Source organism: Theropithecus gelada, chromosome 7a, assembly GCF_003255815.1.
Source record: "Theropithecus gelada isolate Dixy chromosome 7a, Tgel_1.0, whole genome shotgun sequence".
NCBI lineage: Eukaryota > Metazoa > Chordata > Mammalia > Primates > Cercopithecidae > Theropithecus > Theropithecus gelada.
The window spans coordinates 29246668-29268902 of NC_037674.1; the positions used below are offsets into that span (position 1 = coordinate 29246668).

General features: G+C 37.4%; 1 protein-coding gene across 1 annotated transcript in view; it reads left to right on the top strand.

Moving 5' to 3' along the window:
• The first annotated feature begins 1372 nt into the window (after positions 1–1372).
• The window catches only part of UNC13C (unc-13 homolog C), a 690142-nt gene continuing 669279 nt past the window's right edge, over positions 1373–22235 (top strand). The window contains exon 1 of the mRNA XM_025390112.1: positions 1373–2124. The gene's annotated coding sequence lies outside the window, so the exon portion shown is untranslated. The remainder of the gene's footprint in view (positions 2125–22235) is intronic.

The window sequence follows — 22235 nt, forward strand, 5'->3', positions numbered from 1 at the left end:
TTCTGCACTTTGGAGTGGTTATTTCACACCAAAAAAAATGAAAAACGATTCAGTGAATAGGTGTTCTTTTCTCTGTGTATTAAAACTCATTCTTCAAAATAGTGTATTGGCTAGCCTGAGTTTTTCTGTATAAAAAAAGGTCAAGTCAGGTACTTTTAGGTCTAACTGGTTTTCCTGTGCTACTCTCCAGTCCTTACACCCGGGGGCAGCAGAGCTTTGTCCTGCCGGCCACTCCAGTGAGGAGTGAACGCAGGAATAAGATTGCCCTGGTACTTGCCCCTGATGCAGATCATTAGACCTTGAGCAGCTGCTCAGGTCCATTAACAGTCACTTAAGCAGCAGGTAAGGGAAGCTGCGCTGCTCTGAATTAAAGGTGAGGCTGGTAGCTGGGAATGGGGAGGGCTCAGCTGCTAGTATCCAGCATATATATTGTGTCACATTTGGGGACACGTTTTTAAACATCATGGAGAGGTTATTTATCGGTTGTCACATATGGTAGGTGAAATATGTTTTGCCGCAAGTTTTGCCAAAATATGCTATATCCGGTTTAACTGTTTATTTTGATGTCAACTATTATTATTGAATATTTAGGTGGAGTCAAGTCTAATATCAGTTAAGACATATTCATCCCTCCATGTACTGAAAAATGCCATACAAATCTGTATATATGCTTTTTATACTGTTTAACCACAGCTGCTAGTTGACGTTCTTCAGTCCTGGAAATATCCTTCCATTTTCTAAAAAGCAAAGAAAAGTAAAATTTTAAGTAAGCAGTAGAACAGATGTAGCTTAAAACCTCCAAATTATTCCAGGCCTCGAGCTGCTTTAAGGCTCTATTTTAAGATTCAGTACTTTTTTATTTGTTTCAACAGGAGGATTAGAGGATTGAAAATGCTTTATTGATGGAAAGTGAGAACTGTTACTCCCCCCGCCTCCTCTACTCAGCAAAACTAAAAGAGAAAAGCAAGTCCATTCAATTCCCAGCCAGATCTTTAACATGTTAACATCAAATGAAAAGACATTATTCCTAAGTGAGAAGAAAAACCTTTGTATCACTATAAGTTACCCATCCTTCCTGACTTTGATTTATGCATGTGTCATTAATTCAAATTGTTCAGGAATCACCTTCAAATGGTTTTCCACAAAAATAGGAGGAAAAACCAACTGGGATGGGATGTCAGTATCCCCTCTATTTAAATACGGGGTCCTGTTAGCTGCATTTGGTGGCTAATAGGGAATGATACGGTGTGCGGTATACTATCATAATTCCAAGTACAGCCAAGTACATCTAAAACAGTCATTGTTGAATAGTATGGGTAATTTGGTATTATCCACGCTATTCCACTAGCAGAATTGGCCATGACTGTCTCCTAGGTCATCATCCAGCGAGACAGGAAAGATAGGCTGAGGAAGCTCTGGCATCCAGGCGTCTCCCAGCGATGAAGCTGTGTCCCACACAGTTAGTTGTTAGTGCGGTGGTGAAGGCCACACCTGGCAGTGGTTACAGTGCGTCTCCTGTGAGCAGGGGCTGTGGCTCACCCTCTCGGAGCTGCTCCGTGCAGCTACGGCGGCAGAAGAGGGAGCCCGGGCGCTCTTGGTGGAGGAGGCTGGGGATCGCAGTGTCGGTGCTGCATTCAGAAAAGCCTCAGCCGCAGCCGGCGATGTGTGAAGTTCCCAGCACGCACTCAGCCCAGCTGCTCCTCACCCTCAATTGTTGATGAGCCTGGGCGCTCGTCAACACACGGGAGAGATCCCATTTTGCTTTCTGGGAGAAAGAGATGAGAAATGAGCTGCGGAAGGTATTTGGCAGTGAGAAGAGTGAAAGGCAGTTTCTTGCCAGCAGCTAAGTTGTAGAATTGCTTCGGAGGCTACCCGGGGAGCGCGATAGAATTGACAAGAAAAGAACAGACACCGTTGCAGACCAAGGCACGCCTGATTGCACGAGTCGGATCCCTGGGACGCAGCTTCCACTCCTGCTCTAACTATTTGTGACTGAATAAAGGAAACGAGACTAGAAACACAATCGCAAGTGGTGTTCCTAAAAGGAAAACACATATACTCCAAAAGGAGGAGAGGAACAACCTAGCTGGCGTGCACATTTTTTTTTAAAGGAGAACCCCTCAGGTATGGTCTTTCCTCCGCTGCATGCACTGCTTCATCTGCATGCGATTTTGTGTCTGCATTTTCTTGTCCCTTCTTTTTGTTTGCACTTGGGAATCGCAACCATGGGGTTCTCTTAGCGTAGTAGATGCATTTGTAAAATCTCGGCTCTCCTGTTTTTATAATGTACATGATTCTGTGGAGCATCATGACTTCTCAGTCATTGCTTTTTCAAAAAAAAAAATTCAGAATGATAAATGATTGCTTAGTTTCCAGTCAACTTTCAGGAGAATATGTACATAGGGACAAATAGGGTTGAGACGAAAGGCTGGGATATTCCATAATCCCTTGGAATTTTGGAAGAAAAAAATCGAGCCCAACAGAGAACAAAAGTTGAAGGCTTCTAGGAAAGGGTTAAAAGCCAAGATGTCAAAAAAATAGTGTGTCACCCAAGTGTTTTTCCAGCTCAGCATCCAGTCTGAAGCAGATGAAGCTTTACCAATGATTTTTTTATTTCTAGCTCTTCATCAGTTCCTCAAGAAGAAGATCCTGTAGATTTACTTTCAAGAGATGAATTGCTTAAATTGTGTGCTTGGTTCTGTTTTACAACTGTTCTATGGTGCTCAAGGAGGCAGTCTAAAAAAATCTCTTTGGTCCAACAGCATGAGTAAACTCTAACTTCTGCAATTACATCATCGATATACTTGTATCATCAAGATAAAGACAGATATACAACAATAGTAATGTTGGCTGTCTTTAGTACCTAGACAGAGATGACAAAACTTAAAAATCAATTTTCCTTGTAAGGCTTTTAAGCAAAAAAATGAAAGAGGTTTGGGGGTGGGTAATACGTATAAAGATTAGTTTTAAAATACTCTGCATTTCTTCAAGAAGCTAAGATTGTAAGTTTATGTAATTTTGAAATTAATAAAAAAACAATGCTTTTTAGAAAATTATCTTACCACCTTTTGCTCATCAATACTTTTCATCAAAGTGGGTTAAATTGTCAATAAATTAAATGTACATATGTTTATATTAAATGAAATTTTCTGGAGGGGAGAATTGAGAATGAGTAAGTGCTACATTTTTGTATATATAAAATATTTAATAGATTTTTTAGTGTTAACACAGAGTTAATGTCAACTAGGACCGTGGCTTTTAATTATTGTTGTTCCCACTTATGATTAAAAAGTTCAAATGTAATAGAGGTAAGTGGGCTTTAAATTGTCATTTATGCTTACTGTAAAGTAAATCACCACTCTGCTCTTTGAAAACTATAAACTTCATTTTTGCCAAATGGTAGCGATCTGGAGCACTTAGGCCGTAAACAAAATGAGAAAATCATTTGTTTGAAAATTCCACACATTACTATAACAACAACAATGTCAAAATATGGTGAGTAAGTACAGGCAATTCTTGAGACAAGAGGAGTGATTTAGAAGATGAGCAAAGTATTAAGTTTATGTTTGTTAGCAGGGAGTGAAAAACATTCTGTGTTTCTTCTATGTTGACATCTTGTATAAAGAAGCTTATGATGTCTGTAGGTGAAACACTATAGCAGTAATCTTACTGAAACCATTAAATATTTTTTCAACTAATAAACTGATAAAAGATTATCTAAAAGAATATTTGAAACTCTAATTTACAAAGTTGTATTTTCAAACTATAAGGGAATTTTGTTGAGAAAGTAATTTCGGTAGAATTGCCAATGTTTTTTCAGTAGAATTTGAAGGTGGATAATAGGTATGGGTTTATTTCCTAGCATTCAATAATTTGTTGTTAGACTTCAGTGAAAGAAATCTGGAAACTCCTTCCAGAGATCATCACTATGTGCTAGGTAAATTCATGCCCAGGTGAAATATGAGGTAAACTGTTGGTGAAGCCTAGAGAAATCACTTTTCATGTGCTTGTCGTTAATAAAGTAAACTGTTTTCCTTTCCAGGCCATATAATAACTTGCTATGGTTGCTAGTCTTTAAATATGAAGCAATATAGTATGTGGTGCACAGAACTAGTTGCTTAAAAGCCCATGGGTCATTGGAAACGCATGATAATTGTAGTGATTCCCCTTTTAAAGACAAAACACACCAAATGTATGTTGGGGCTGAAGTGGGATTGGGAGGAAGGTCAGTGCAGAAGAGAATGTACTTCATTGTCTTTGCCGATTTAGGGCAAACCTCTGTTTTTTAATATCAGACACTTTTGGTATGATGATATCTTTTCTCCAATTCTCTAGGCACTTTCATTTCTGTTAACCTTTTCAGCTAATGCAATGCATAAACCCTGCCATAACTTCTCTGAAGTATTATGCCACCTGTACATTGTCTTCCAGTTTCAACATACACATTTCTGTTATTCATTCTTTCCATCCCATAGTCCTTTACTACAGAAGGGCATTCTCTAGAATTTTTGAAGACATTAGAATCACTTTGTCACCCAAGAAAAATAATCCTGCTTTTCAGCTAGAAATTTTCAGAGTTTTAAATACATGCCAAGTTTGTTTCTGAAATACACTTTTATAGCTAGAAAGCCACTTTCTAAATAGGTCATAGTTTGTACCTAATATCCATTCTTTTGGCAATATGCATTTAGAATAACTGTAGCAAAAAATTGCAAATTCAGGGTATTAAATTTGTATTTCTGTTGTTATTACAAATCCTTTCTGAATCTTCAGTTGTCTGTGGTTGGATCACTAGGCTCCAACTTTCTTCTAGCTTAAAAAAAAGGATTTATTAATAGCCCTCTCAATCTGTAGTTTTTGATCATGCAAAAGACTGGTCACCAGTTCTATAATCTCTACAGAGATAATGGATGCCACAGCAGTGTTTGTTTCACTCATCGTCTTTTAAGGCATAGGAAGGGAGACAGGAATAAATATTCTAACCTCTAGGTCAAAAGTCCTCCAAAGGAGAAGTAGACAAGAAGACACACTGAATTGTTTCTCCATCTTTTGTCAAAATGGTTGTGATGCAGTAGGCATAAATGTTTATCATCTCTTTATATCCTAGTTATATTGTATGTTTTAGCCTCAGCATAGAGAAATTAATTATAATCTTGATATGGAAGAAAGTTTTATATTACTCTTCCTATATAAAGAGTTAAAATATTTTGTAGAAATAAATGCTAGATAGAAAGATAGGAACTCAACATTATAAATTGTCCTCAGAGATTTCAAAGTATTTGTAAAAAGTAATTATAAAAGATGGGCTTCCCTTTCAAGTATTTTCTTTTCTCCCTACATTTTCACAATCCCATCTTCAGCCTGTCTTTTGCTCCCAACAACCAATTTTTGTTGGCCCAAGTCCTGTGTTCAGGATAAAACATACTTTGTTTCTGAGCCTTCTGGTTCTTGAGAATCCGGGTGCAATATGTTTTTTTGATGGAGAAAAAGTGTTTTGCATGAAAATATTTTGCTTCATGTGTTTTATAAGTTGAAATTATTTATTCTAGAAGTAGCTTCTCCAAGCATGTAAAATATAAAAGAAAAAGAGGAGTGATTGGACAGAGTGGGTGGCTATTTCTATTTTATAGGTGGGAAGAACTAATGGCTTAGGCACATTCCCTGAGGCACGTTTCTGAGAGGAGACACTGTTGATGTGGTCCCAGAATAACTGGAGGAAGAAGGGTTGTGTTTTGAATCATGTCATTGTTAAGTGGCACACAACTGAAAAAGTCTAAATAGTTGCTTTGCTTATTAATGATAAATCTTAAGTAAAAATTACCAGTGAGGTAAAGCTAGAGAATGAATGACACATTCCAACAAGAGTCCAGTGTTTTTTCCTATCTCATCGAAAATACTGTAATTAATCAAATCCTAGCTCAGTCACCCATTGACTGGGGAAACTTAGGCCATCATTTTCTTTGTAAGCCTTGGTTGTCTGTTAGACTGGTTAGATGTTCATGAAGATCCACTCTAGTTCCCCGACTCAGAGATTCTATAGAAGCTGCATCGTGCAGACTCTGCAGGTTTGACTCCATTTGAAATGTAGCTACAGAATTACTTGACTCTGACTTGCTTCTCCTGAGAGGCTAGAGGTTTGGTCGTGTTCATGGTTTTAGAATTGAGTAAGAAATTTGTCAACTTGTTTTCCTTCAGACAACTAAGCAGAAGTATTGGCTTAATTATAATCCATGGAACTGCATGTTTTGTATAGACTCTTAACTGTGACTCATAAAATATTTGCTGTAGCTGTGATAGATGTTGAATACTGCTACTTCGTTAACAAGAAACAAATAGCATTAGGATACATAGCTGCTAACTTTTTAAGAGTCATTTATGGAACAATGCTTTTAAAAGTAAAGTATATGTACCTACTCTACTTAGTTACCGGAATAGATTGACTCTCTCCAGTGTCTTCCTCTCTGAACTGGCACACCCGATGAGAATATGTTTGACAAAGGAGGGCGGTAGGGAGCTCTCATGGCTGAAGGGGAAATTTAACTGTGAAGCTTCTCAAACCTAAGGAAAATTTGTATTTCCTTTTCACTTTCAAAGAGGGTTGATTGGTAGGAGGCAAAATATATGGATAACTTCATATATGTAAAAGTTAATATTTGATTCTTCTTACAAAATAATCCCTAAAATTAGAAGATTTTGCTTAATTACACAAGAAGTTGCCACAGTATTATTGGTGAGTGGTTGAAGAGCATATTTTTAAAAATAATAAATGTAATGCTTGATAAATAAATACAGCAAAGTAAAAAAAATGCCTCCCATATTTACTTTCATTCTCCATTTAGCCTTGAGTGGGAACATTCCTGATCCTCTCTTTCTACTTTTTGTCTTGGAGACCTGAATTTCTTAAGTGGCCTCTATTACCTCTTTGACAGGATTTCCACTAACTTGTCTCAAAAGTCAAGAAATTCAACTCTGGGTCTCTCAAGCAGCTCCTCTTCCTGATTGCTTCAGTTTCTCAGACCCAACTCTCAAATCATCCTCACTGCCTTATCCTCTCTCATGGCTCATATTCAATTACTCTTGTTTTCTCTTTAACACATGGTCTCCAACCATGTCTTCTGTTATCTTCCTATTAACACCACCCTAGTTCAAGTTCTCATAACTTTATGCCTAGAATACTGCTTGAATCTTCCAATTGTTTTTTCTGTATGATCCTTTTCTCTAAGCATCTGTTCTGCATACTACTGCCAGATTCATGATCCTAAAAATGCTTGGAACGTGACATATGTCACTCCCTGGTCAAAAATTTTCAAGGACACTATATTGTTTCTAAACTAAAGCCTTAAATACTTAGTATGGCACAATATATTTTACAACCAGATCTGACTGCCTGTCCAGCTTTATCTCTTTTTCTATTTCCTTATCCAACCAATCTCTGCCCCAATTAAACAGATTATACAGTTTCCAGATACTGATATTTTATACAATTCCACAGTAGTAAATGATTTGTCTGATTAATTTACTAATGCATCATATACTCTCTTATGAGATTTCTTCTTTGGTCTTGGATTGCAGTTAAAACCTATATTTTTGCATGTTACTTTCTAAAAGCCTTAGCTAGAGAATAAATCCCCTAAGTACAGTGTTTGTGCAAACTTTGGCAAGTTACTTAAAATTTCTGCATCTGAATTCTCAACTAGAAAATAATGACACTATAAAGACCATTGCTTCACAGAGTTTACAGGAGGATTAAGTTAAATAATATAAAGGAACTCCTCAGTGAACACTGGCTGTGAATTTGTCATTATCTGTGTATTGAAGATAAATGCTCAGTAAATATTTGCTCTTATATTTGAAATGTATATATTATTAGACAAAAAGACTGGTAAGGGAAGAAGAGTATGGTATGCAAAGTTGGAAATAACAAGAAAAATAATTCACTTCAGAAGGAAACTGAAACCTCTGCTGTGTCCTAAAATGGTAATGACTTTATCAGCACATTTATGGCAAATTGGGGTTCTTTGGACAGCTATTTCTGGTTAAATCAGTCACTCCAAGATTCTAATATAGGTTTATATGCATTTTCCATAGTGTTATGGCAGCAAATCTTATTGCCTTTTTTTTTTTTTTTTAATTCTTTATTTCTTCTAAAAAAAAAAACAAAACACGGGAATACATGGGTAGAACATGCAGGTTTGTTACATAGGTATACGTGTGCATGGTGGTTCGCTGCACCTATTGACCCGTCCTCTAAGTTCCCTCCCCTTAATCCCCACTCTCCAACAGGCCCTGGTGTATGTTGTTCCCCTCTCTATGTCCATGTGTTCTCAATGTTTAGCTCCCACTTATGAGTGAGAACATGTGGTGTTTGGTTTTCTGTTCGTGTGTAACTTTGCTGAGAATGATGGTTTCCAGCTTCATCCATGTCCCTGCAAAGTACATGAACTCATACTTTTTTATGGCTGCATAGTATTCAATGGTGTATATGTGCCACATTTCCTTTATCCAGTCTATCATTGATGGAGATTTGGATTGGGTCCATGTCTTTGCTATTATAAATAATGCTGCACTAAACATATGTGTGTGCATGTGTCTTTATAGTAGAATGCTTTATATTCCTTTGGTATATACCCAGTAATTGGATTGCTGGGTCAAATGGGATTTCTGGCTCCAGATCCTTGAGTAATCGCCACGCTGTTTTCCACAATGGTTGAACTAATTTACATTCCCACCAATAGTGTAAAAGCGTTCCTGTTTTTTCACAGCCTCACCAGCATCTATTGTTTTCTGACTTTTTAATAATCACCATTCTGACTGGCATGAGATGGTATCTCATAGTGGTTTCGATTTGCATTTTTCTGATGATCAGTGATGTTGAGATTTCTTTCATATGATTGTTGGCTGTGTAAATGTCTTCTTTTGAGAAGTGTCTGTTCATATTCTTTGCCCACTTTTTGATGGGGTCTTTTGTCTTTTTCTTGACTTTCTATAGTACAGCTGATGTGGGTTTCATGAAGTGTCTACCACTGTAAAATGCTCCTGGGAACAAGAAGAGAGACTAGAGTCTGACCAGCAACGCTAATTTATTCTTACTCTTCAGGCTCCTGACTTCAGTAGTAATTGTGGTGAACATGAATGTCAGGATCTAGTGTCCACGTAGCTCATGAACACAACCACTGAAAGGCAGAAGAGGTATAGCTATGAGAGCAGTGGAATACGGATTTTTATTAGTAGGGGAGCTGCCTACCTGATGTCATAACCATGTGACATTACAGGTCAATGGCAACTCACTATGGCGTTTGTCTTCCTCTTATTGATCAGGGGGTTCTGAGACTACTACTTTCATCTGTTTGGTTTTTGTAGTAATAATACGTTCGTCACTGGGTCTATATCCCATATCCTTCCTCTCGTCCTTTGGTCTAAATCTTCCCATTTTGACTCCAGCTGATAATCTCAACTTTCATTCACCTCCCTCCTGAGCACATTTAACGTGTTTATGTTGTTTTCTCTACTACTGTGGGTCCTGCTTGATGACATCTAGCTCCCAATGGATTTTTCAATAGCCACGATTATGGAAAGAAATCCAGGGAGGAATCCCCAATGATCTCTTTTTTAAGTTTTCTTGAGGAAATTCTTAGAGCATCTATCTATTTCAAGATAGGAGGCAGTGTGCCTCATTATAGACAAGTACACTCACTTGTGATATTTTATGTTGGAAGAAAATGTCTCAAAGAGTGAACAAAAAGTCTAAGCAAAATATGTCTTGAAGTCTTTCTTTGAACTTGAAAGGGGGAAGGAATGCCAATTGGGAGAGACAAAATGTGGGGTCAACTCTAGAATCTGTTGAGAGACAACTTGAGCCTAGCTTTGTAAGTTTTCCTTTTGTTTCTAGATTTCATATTACCTTTCTCTTAAGACACTTGACACTATAAGCCTTGATGAATTTCTCTTATAGTTGATTCCACTTCTCTGTAACTCAGGCCCTACCAGCAAGATATTATTTGTTGATTGTTGTTTTAGGAATATACAGAATCCTTCTATGAGAATGAATAAGACATTTCTTAGAATTCTGAAAATTTGATAAGTACACCAGATATGAAAAAAATTCCAAATGTAATTAAGATTATAAAACACTAGATATGTTTTTTAAAAATTATACAGCACCAAGAAAGTACTTATTAAAGTAGTTACAGTTTCTGAATGTCTGTTTTTCAATTGCTTCTCAGTTCAGTCACATATTGTCTCACTTTTCATTGTGAACTTAATCTCTTAGTTATCTAAAACTCTTAGAGGACAGATAATTTACTGTACTACTTAACATCAGATGAAAATGGGCAAAAAACCAAAGCCTGTTCATATGTTAATGCAAATAAATTTGTTACTATATGTCTGTGAAACTGAGTGATAAAACCAACCAATCTCAACCATAGTGGAGAGACACTCTGAAATCCTATTTATCTGGAATTCAAACATTAATGAACAATTAACTAATTTATGGTAATAGCTTTAGAAGAAGGATAACTATAATAGATATTTACAGGTGAGGATACTACTTATAGATTGGCTTATCTTTTGTCTGCAATACTGCGCAATAATGATATACATTATGATGACATGAAAGATTCTTAAGATTTCTCTTTAGTGCTTCCTACAGTATAAAATATTAAACTATGTTTAACATAATAGGTCTTCATTTCATTTCCTAATTATTTGAAATTGATAAACAGATATTTTAGATAAATAGGCATTTCCTGGTTGGTTAAATAACACATTGTTAGGAATGAGGAATGGCTGTCTGGGTATTTCAAATTTTATTTTATTTGGCTTGGAAGGTAGTAGAAATCACTGGGAAAGTAAGTTAACCTCCTATATGGATTATTTGCCTTGGGAGAAATAGACCTGGATCCTAACACATAATCTTGCCAGAGGAAAACAATTGGTTTTCAGGAGGAATAGAAAAAAGATTGCAGTTACACAAAATCGATCACTTCCTCCAGAATAGCAATTCAAAGCCAGCATCCTACAGAAGGGAAAGTAGAACATCAGTTCTAAACATGAAAGACGGGCTTTTTTTGTTTTGTTTTTTAATATTCTTGAGTACTAGCAGGATTATCTTAGTTACCTTTTGCTTACAGTACTCCTGCAATTCGTTTGCATGTCCTGAGGACTTGGCAATTGGCTCTGGAAGAAGATGGGGCAGGACTGTCATGGACAATAGCAGATAGCCAAGCTTGGGTTTGAAACATGCCCACAAAATTCAGTGGAGTAATCCCAGTGCACTGATGTGACTGTGTTTACATTTGCTGTTCTTGCTGTGTGCCTTAGGCTATCTGAAGGATGTCTCTGTTCTTTCCTGATTGAGAGATATATTTCCTGTCTCGAGTTGCTACTTGTGCCCTAATTAAACTATCTATAAAACATTTGGCATCTAGGGGGTTTCCTCTGGGTTAATTACAGAACTGTGAGCAGCTTTTGCAGGATAAATGAAGTTCAGTTTCAGACCAAATGTGTTTGTGTGAGTTTAACGTGTGGTTATCTGTGCAGAGGCCTAAAGGCTTGGCTTTCCCAATACTTCTCTCCCTCACCATCCAGTCTGGTCTGAATTTCTAGTGCCTGTATCTGCCTTCTCTTCTATTTTCACTAGACTGTGAGTTCCTTGAGGGCAAGTCTTATGCTATTGTTCTCTTCACTGCAAAACTAGTAGAATGCTTACATATATTAGGTATGGGAGGAGGAGGAGGGAAGGAAGAAACCTCGGTGAATTAAAATGGTTCTGATGGGATACAATACAGCAGTTTCCTGTGTTTGACATTATTAATACAAAAAATAGTTCCTGCAATAATTTTTCTTGATATTTTAAAGAAGAGGGGATGATATGTATTATTATTGGTCAGAGAGAATATTCTAGACAAAATGTTTATGGGACACAAAAAAATAAAATTATTGTGAGCAGAGCACAGGAGGCTGTTTTTGTTATTTAAGGTGCCTTTGGGTGCTTAGCTAGGTTGCACAGAAGAAATGTGAAGATGAATCAAAAAGGACCTGCCGTCATAAGCTCTTGCATCTTTTGGGGAAATATGAATATAGAATTATAAGATTTAGTATTGCAACAGGAATGGTCTGCTAGGGAGGATTTGAAAGTACATTCTTTCCAAGCAAAGAGGTAAAGAGGTATCTGGGTTGGAACAGAGAAAAGTATGGTAAGGAGCAGGGCTATTGTTGGGTCTGAATTTCATGAAGTAGACATCAAAGAGTCACTTCTTGCTGCAAACAAAATATTTGTTGGTATTTCCATATTGTCAGTATTTTTAAAGCTTTTGAATTCAAATCCAGGTTTCTAGCTAGCTAGATTTCCCCTTGAATATATCTTTCACTTCTTCATCATCATCAATAACCTACTCTGTGTTGACTACCATGCAGGTATTGGGCTCATAAAAATTCTTTTTAATAGATGCTATGCTTGATATGAGTAAAACAGTACAGAGGAAATTGAGCTGTCTCTCTAATGTCAGCATATGGTTCAATATTTTTGAATTTGTTAAATAGATATCTCCCCTCCAAATTGTGATCGGAATATCTCTCATCTAGACACAGTGTCTCAATTGCATTTATCAATGAAGGCAAGGTTATGTAACCTCAATTACAGTCCTGGAAAGCTGTCAACAAAATCTGATTAACAAGCACTGCTTAATTGTTAAAAACAAAAAACAAAAAACAGACAAAAAAAATGTAGGCAATGTTTCTTGGCTTCTGCCTGAAATAATAGCCTGGTAGGAAATTCATGGATTAAAAAAAAAAGAAAAATATTAGTCCAAACAGTTCCTAAAGACACCACAGCAGGGCAGTGGCCTTAAATTAAAACTGTAACTCCTCATGTTTTATCTATTTTGCCATTAAATCTATTTCTTCTTTGGCAAATGTAGGACATTTCTGTTTTGTTTATTATGCCACGTAAAGCATGTTTTCTTTTTTTTACTCTCAGATATACAAAGGGTCAAATAGAATAATATCTGCAAGTTAACCATAATGTTAAATTCTCTAGGGAACGAACATTTTATTTTCAGGAAAATTATGCTAAATGCCTTTGTAAAGCAGTACTCATCATTGATTTACCTGTTTTTGAAAGTATGAACTTATTTATACTAATATATAATTGCACTTTTCTTGAAGACAGCAGCCAGCATGGCTACTCTGACAGCTGCTTTCAAAGGGGGCTAATCCTAAGTGCTGACGGGTAGACTGCAATAGTTCTGCATCTCAGAGTTTGGAGGTCTCTGACACTGTCACGATAAGGAGATCAGAGGAAAAACTGGGTGAAGAGTTTAACACGATTCAATGTTTATGTTTCTTCCTGTGACCCTGTCCATGATTCCTAAGCAGGTTAAAGGACAAGGCTTACTTACTTGAGGCAAAACTCATAAAGGGAGAGCAGGTCAGCTTGTCCAAAAAGTAACCAGACCATGATAACTAGGAGTTTCTCTGCTGAATCTTAGGTAGACTTGCCTTCTCTTAGGTAGACTTGCCTCTTCTCTATTAGATAGACTTGCCTTCTCCCTTTTTTTTTTTTTTTTTGAGACAGAGTCTTGCTCATTGCCCAGGCTGGAGTGCAGTGGTGCGATCTGGGCTCACTGCAAGCTCCGCCTCCAGGGTTCACGCCATTCTCCTGTCTCAGCCTCCCGAGTAGCTGGGACTATAGGCGCCCGCCACCACGCCCGGGTAATTTTTTGTATTTTTAGCAGAGACGGGGTTTCACTGTGTTAGCCAGGATGGTCTCGATCTCCTGACCTCGTGATCCGCCCGCCTCGGCCTCCCAAAGTGCTGGGAATACAGGCATGAGCCACGGCACCTGGCCTGCCTTCTCTCTTATAGAGAGATAGGTATGTTTAGCCTATTAACACATGCTCTCTTGAAGACTCTCTTAAAGAGAGTATGTGTTAATAGGGAAAATGACTTTAAAAAATGTCTACCTGTTTTTGTCCCATTCTCTTACTTATTCAGGACTATGAATTATCCCAAACATGCAGATAATTATTCCACATTATCAGTGGGGTCATCTATGAAAAAGACATTATGAGTGAAAAATGAATACAGAATTATAAAGCTTTCAAAAAACCCAGCAAAAGATTAGGAAGATTAAATGCAGAGCAAGAATGAAGGGGCTTTTCTGTGTTGCCCTCTGCTGGCCAAGAAATTGGTGATGCAACTCTAGCTTCAATTGATCTATTTGTATCTGTACGTAAAGGACATATTGGAGTTACACTGAAGTGCTGTATAATAAAATTTTTAAACTTTTTTTGTTTTTGCTGCTATTTTTCAATAGTGATATCATTATATTGGTAATCTGAAAAATATAGAATGTACATAATTATATCAGGGAAAACAATTTGAATTTAAACTATCTGCTTATCCATTTAATTTTAGCATTGAATATACAAAATATAAACACATCTTTCCTACCTCAAATCCCCTTCCAAAAATTAAAATATTTTCTTTATACTTTCACTTTTATAGTTTAAGTGGATTCAAGTTGCCCCACTAGTAAAACTTGAACATCTAGAACAGTGGCCCCCAACCTTTTTGGCACCAGGGACTGGTTTCATGAAAGACATTTTTTCTACAGACTGGGGATGGAGGATGATTTCAAGATGATTCAAGTGCATTACGTTTACTGTACACTTTATTTCTATTATAACTTCATGGTAATATATAATGAAATAATTATACAACTCACCATAACGTAGAATCAGTTGGAGGCCTGAGCTTGTTAGGGTTCCATCTGGGGCTGATGGGAGACAAACAGGCATTAGATTCTCATAAGGCACGTGCAACTTAGATCACAGTTCATAATAGGGTTCACACTTCTAGGAGACTCTAATGCCGCTGCAGCTGATGTGTCAGGAGGCAGAGCTCAGGCGGCAATGTGAGTCATGTAAATACAGATGCAGCTTCGCTCACTCACCTGTTGCTCACCTCCTGTTGTGCGACCTGGTTCCTAACAGGCCACAGACCAGTATTGGTCCTGGCCCAGGGATGGGTACCACTGCTTTAGAGAATAGAAAATAGCGTAAAGGGAAATCAGTGTATTAAGAGATGTACAATAATTTTACTTATTTGGTAAGACTCGGAAAACAAATCAAAACATCATTATCCTTCTCCCTTTCAGCATACCAATACTTTGTTACTCTCAAATTCTTCCAACTATATCAGAAAAGTATGTAAATCAGTTATTGTTATAACCTATCTTGTCATCAAATTATTTCTCGAAAGTCGTAGTGGGTCAGGTAAGACCTGAGTCTACTGGGAACTTGAGGCAGAGAAAAGAAGCATTAGGTAGCACAGAAGAGGTGAACAGAGGAGACCAGAATTTTGTGAAAAAAATTTATTTCACAAACCTTGTATTTTCAAGGCTAGGCATTTCTGTACTGCTTAACTCCAAGGTTTACACCAACTGAATGAGAGTTCTATTAAATGCTAGTAAACCTCTCATTTAGGATGGAGTTCCATAGTCGAAACACAGCTGGGAAATGGAGAATCTGTCAGGAAGACACAATTTATAATGAGGATCCATCAAGAATGATTTAAGTTCCGTACAATATGTCAACACAGAGCCTTTTCAGGAGAATATATAGAATGTTTATATTTTGTATATTCAATGCTAAAGTTAAATGGATCCGCAGACAGTTTAAATTCAAATTACGTTTTCCCTGATATAATTATGTACATTCTATATTTTTCAGATTATCTGTATAATATAATGATATCAGGTTAAGGCTTTGGAGCTTCATGGTCTGTCTTCAGATGTAGGTACTACCAGTTTTAGAATTTGTTGTGTTGGGAAATGTGCGTAATTGTGCTAGACCACAGTTTTCTATTCTCAACAACAGGAATAAGTATAGTACATTTTGTAGAGGATTGTTGCATAAGGAAGATGAATTTTTAAGTACTGAGCATCGTGCTTGGAAAAGAGCAAGCAAATATTAAACAGCAATAACTGTTATTATCCTTTGTTTCCCATTATCTGTCTTGATACCTATAATACACTGTGAAAATACATTCATATTTTATAGATCTGAAGTCACATGACCTGAAGTCAAAACTAGGGCATATTCAGAAACAGAATGAAAAAAAACTGTGAACTGGTATATGTGCCAATCCAAGAACCAAGATTCCCTTCAGTTGAGGACCATTCCTAGAGGTTGATTCAGGGGAATGAGCCCTTTGGTCCTGAAGGCATCATACTCTGACATCCACTTGTCCACCCTGTGTGCCATTCAAATCTACTTGCTTCATGTGGCAAGTTAACAACATCTGAGGATGGCTTCTCTGAGAATCTGGCTGGTCTCTTTTCCTGGGGAAACTTACATAAAGGTTATGGAAATTAACCAGAGTCCCTGTAATTGCAGCTTGTCTCAAGGTCACAGCTCATCATCTCCCTCCTGCACCTCTCATTTTAGATGCTCCGGTACCTATGCCTAGCACCTCTGCTGATCTAGTTGGCTTATCTGATGGAGTAATCCAAATTCTTGTCGCTAAAGTGTCTGGACCTTTGGTCATCTTGCCATCTTGTTCATTTACAATCAAATTGGAGCAGGGTTATGAAGCATTTCCTCAGTGGCTTATCTGGGTGCAATGTATTTCTCCTTGTCCCTCTCATGTGATTTCAGCCCTACATTCTTCTCAGGGTCAGAGTCAATTCCTCCTGCCAAGTCTAAAGTGGCCAGGTGCAACCATACGTCAAAAACCATATGATTTTTCCACTGTGTCTCCTGATAGAAGGCGACACCCTCTGGTAACTAGGTCCTATATAATGACAGATAACAAAGTTGTAGGGATGGGGAGTACAAATACTCCAGTGGAACACACTGAGAGTGGTAATAAGTAGGGCCATGCCTACTTCCATTCCTTGGTTCCCAGACTCATGTATTTTATCTACTGAGGGCACAGTACCATGTGATAGTCATGAATTTAGGGCATACACTGCATTCTGAGTTATGAGACTTCTTCTTCTTAGGGTATCATTTATAACCTGGTACTTGAAATATGCCTTAGAAGGGTATGTGTGTGTATATATATACACACACATACATACACACATACATATATATGTGTATGTATATACGTGTGTGTATATATGCACATATTCACATTTACTGTACACGTATATATGTACATATATACACATATATGTGTGTATATATAATATATGTGTATGTATATATACATACATATATATAAGCAGATTGGAATCTTCTGGGCTTTGTTGTGATAGGAGTAGTAGAGGGGTATACAAGGTTAAATTGTAAATGGTGTGTACTCCCATGGGTCCAATGCTGCATCTCCACTAAGATGAAGTAGACTCCTTTGTCTAAAATTATGAGGGTGGGAAAGGTAAACATATCAAAAATTGTCTTGATTCCAATTAAAATAAAGCATTGTTCTTTCTAGAGCAGAAAAAAATCCAACGTGATCAATCTTTACCAAGTGGCTGGTCCATCTTCTTGAAAGCTGTTGTATCAGGTGTTCAACCTTTGTCTCAGCTGCTGGCAGATTGGATATTTGGCAGCAGCAGCACCTAGATCAGACTTGGTGAATCTTACTGGGAAGGCTGTCCTCAACCTTCTAATCATCCATTATTTCTTTCACTTGTATAAATTAAACAATATCTGTGGAGCAGTGTGCATCTGCTTGCCTCTAGGAACTGCATTCTATTAGCCATCTTCATAGCTCTAAGTTAGGCCTCCATGGCTGCCACTCCAATGTTGAGACTTATTATGGTAATTGCACCCACATTGTTTCTGATGATTAAACACTACTACCTAACCTCAATTGTTTTTGGGATCCTATTATTGCCATTGTTATCAGAGCCTAGTTCTGTAACATCCCTGACATATAGATGATAGGTATCACTGAGAGACTCAACAATGCTGCTGAGAATCTCACAATCACCTTACTTATCTCACTGGTGAATGGTGTGTACTCCCATGGAATATTCTTAGCTGACAGGTTTTCTGGCACTATATAGTATATTCACTCAAGTACATCTACTTTTCTGAGACTTATTATCCCTTTCTCTACTGTTTTCAATGCTATTTCTTAGTGCAGACTATAAATTTTCAACCTTTTAAGAATTACTCTAGTTTTGTGTTAACATGCCTCCTATAGGTCTTTGCCAGGTGTTAAATTTAATATCACTGGAGAAGGAATGTGTCCCATAATGATACATTCTCCTCTGTTTAAGTTTGTATACCTCTCTGTTGATCTAGCACTGACAGAATCCAGTCCATAGGTGCTCTCCCAATTCCTACTTGTGCATACATATTGGTGAGGTCTTACAGCTTCTTCAACATCTAGTCTCTCTCCTCCTTTAACAGACCCTGCCATTTCTTAGCTGGAGAATGCTATGACTTTACTCTAGTTGTTGGGGAGGTCCAGGAGGTTGTTTGTGGTAGATTTTCATGGTGGATGCAAAGATTTTCATACAAGTAAGAAGCCTCCATATTGTCTTCAAGCAAGGATGAAGTGCTAGCCCCAAGAAGAAGGAGAGAGCTACTTTTGCAACCTTAGAGGATTCAGGAGAATCTAGGGATCCATGACTTTCAGGTGAATTAATCCAAATGTCCCATCCCATGACTCATAGTCCTATTTTTCCCAATTAAGGCCTTGGTCTTGGCAAATCCAACCTGCCCAAGCTGAGAATTCAACTTTTTCTGGAGATTTATAACTCTTATGATTAGTTCCTGGACCTGGTGCTCAGCTTTTTCTTAATCTGCAGCAAGAGGGAAGAATTGATTTATATGGTGACATTGGAGGTCTGCTGTCTTTCAACTTAGCTTTACATTAGTAATTAATCACTCTTAACTTTTGTTGTCTTTCTATACTGCATCAAGAGGCCCTAGCAACAGTTACTGTATTCCACAGTATGAATCACTTCTTCCCATGAACCTCTCAAATATCTGAGATACAGTATATATGCACTAATTCATTCCCTTCTACTCGTATCCCATCCCCGTCTACCACCAGTGAAAACATTAACAATCACACTGCTATAATACAAAACCACAGAGTATCCATTTTCTACATAGCATCAGTGATTAAGTCCTCATTTCCCATCTAACTGAGGACATGGATAAAGTAACTTATCTGGAGTCACTTCCTCAGTGCTCCCTTGCTATCAATTTTCTTAGGTCAGATTCCCAGAGAAGTAGGCTATGAGACAGAGAAATATATGCTGAACTTCTTTTGGATTAGGTAGAGGGAAAAGCTGAGCTGCAATGCATTTGCAATAGAGTCTTCGACCAGTCTCACAGGAAACTCTGATGCCAATATGGTCCCTGTATTAAAGCAAGGGGTTCAAGCAATTGAACCCCCACATCCATTAGTCATTGGATGTATAAAGCAGCAGAAGAGAGAGAATGAGCGCTTGACCATGAACCTCTCTCAGGGAGTGAGTCAGCTATGAACTCTTGGCAGCCAACGCAACATTTTTGAAAGTTGAAGGGATGAGTGACTTAGTCCTGAAGGGGGTATCTGTATGGCACATTATGGCTGTGCCACATCATGTCTTTCCATTCATTCTGAGAGAAGATGAGGATGGGAGAGTGGAATGCAAATATTGTGGTTGGCATTACATTGACTTGAGTATTGGGGATATTCAGAAAGTGTATGCACTCTGGGATACCCCTTTCATGTCCTTCTTCCTCCAAAGGCACCAAAGTTCACTCAGAGGATATTCTAATTGTTGTTGTTGTTGTGTTTTTAAAATCTGCAGTGTTTTAGAAAATAGCAGATTGTGGTCCCACGATCTGTGGTGTCAAAGATAGTCTTTCTAATTTCCCACAACATTCTTCTGGGTCTTTGCTTTATAGCTGTAGTCAAGGCCTCAATAATGGTCTAGACTATGTCAGGGGACAAACACAGGTATAATTGGAGTCCTATTCTTAATATAGTTTTATTGAAGAGATAGTTTACCTTCTTTTGTGAGAAGGAACTTTTGATGGATAGACATTGTATATTTTTACCCCTGTGGTTATTATAGGTATAAAAAATTTCATATTACCTTCTTAATTTCTTCCTATGATTTCAATTACACCAATACTTGGACTTGCTATAGATCAAGTTATTAACTTTATCTTTTGTGATTATTTATTCTCAGAGCTTGTCGATACTAAGCATGTTTTAGTTTTAAACAGAAGAGACTTTACATGTATAATTTGGTATTCCACAATAAGAATAGCAAATTTTTGAAGAACTGAACTGGATATTTAAATTCCTTATTGGTGGCTTATATTACCTATAATTATATGGAATGTACTCTATCTTTGCAGAAAAATTTAAAAGATGTCTTGCTATTAGGTATTTTGAAATAATTTCTTTATGGATTTACTTAAAGAGTACCTTAAGATATAGGAAAATGAAATTGCAGCTCTCTTTAGTGTGATGCTAATTTAAATTTTAATTATAAATGCCACACCCATTTCACTTGAGTGCCTTGAAGAATAAGTAATGGGCTTTTATGCAAGAATTAGAATCAAATGAAGTTCCATTGTGTGAAGAGAATCACACTAGATCAAATACTCTAAAGGGGAAAAGAGGGGAGGAGTCTAATTCTGTAAACATCTATGTTCTAGTCTATTTTCTCCCAGTGCAACATTCATTAAAACTTAAAATTCTTACTTTTACTACAAAAGAAGGATGCATTTAGAGTTTTGCACAATTAGTGAAGGGAGAACAGCTTGGCAGCCATGTCAATAGTGAAGTGTAAATATGTGTGGTGAGGATTAATTGAATTTGTTTTTTAATATGTATAGTACAGTATCTAAAATATTACAGAACCTACATAAAATGGTTAATATTTTTAGTATTTTTAAAATAAAAAAACCAGATAATAACCTCAAGGGAACACTGATGAGGGCCTGAACTAAGGTGGTAGCTCTGGGAATGGAAAGGAGGTAGGAGGTATGGGAATGAGAGGAATTGTAAAGTTATAAACTGGTTAGAGATGTGTGACCAAAAAAATGGAAGAATGAAGGGTGAACCCGGATGTCCAGTCTGTATAATTAGGAGAATATTGCTTTTGTATATAAATATTCTATGAGAAACTGAGGGGACATTATAGTTAATGAATGAAGATAAATTTGAAAATATTGAATTTGAGATGTTAGTGGTTATATAGACCCAACTGGTCAACAAACAAATAGGAATTAATGCAAAGAATAGAAGATAGATGCAGACATATTGATTTGGTAGTTAGAAGAACAGGGAAGAAAAGTCTGAAAAGAGGAGAGGGGCCGGTAAAGGACTTTGTTAGGGCTTCTTTGTAAAGAAGGAAATCTACTTAAATCGGTATCTTAATACCCTTCAGATAAAACTCCCAGTAGCCCCAGTTTTCAACCTAGAAATCAATCAGAAAAAAAGGCAGCCCTCTCTCTGTGGCCCTCTGGTCTCTTATTTCCACTCTTGTTCCTCTTGTCTGCATTATTTTTTCACCCCTGAAAACGTTTTCACTGTTCAACTTTTACAGGGTTTATACTTGACTACTTAAGTAAGAACTTTGTCACTTTCTTGTTGAAATGCCTATAAAGGCCTGATGAAAGACTCCATGTTCTCTCTCCAGTTCCCAAGAAAGAAACTTTCTGGATGAGTCTTAATCATGTGACCACCCAGACAGAAGTAGCTGTGGTCAGAGAGAGGCTCCAGCAGGTCACATTGTCGTGGAAGTAAATAGACTGATTTAAAGAATGCCAAGTAGTTAATGGTTTCAGATGCAGTGATAGGTTGGAGAAGATTAAGGTTTTACACAAATACTTTTTATGCCCAATAAAAGAGAAATTTCAGTAGAGTACTGAGGCTGGAACTGGATGGTGAGAGGTTGGAGATGAATGGACTCATGGAGAAGTAGAGAGAATTGTTTCCATGATGCTTTTCAAGAGTTAGCTGGGAGGTGCAATAGCCGGAGGAGGCAATACCATGGAAGGATGGCTGAAGGTTGTTGTTCATTTATTTGTTTGTTTTTTATTTACAACATGGAAGATGTGAATATGCTTATTGTTTAGGTTGGATGGACCCAGTAGAGAGAAAGAGACTGAAAATGTGAGCAAAAGGAAAGATAACAGTCCTAGAGGTGGTGAGAAGTGATTCCATTAAGAGAACAGGAGGAGATGTGATCCTTGGGAAGGAAGAATTCTTGTATATTAGAGACGTACAGCAAACATACAGTACTGAAACAAGTATGTTTTTGA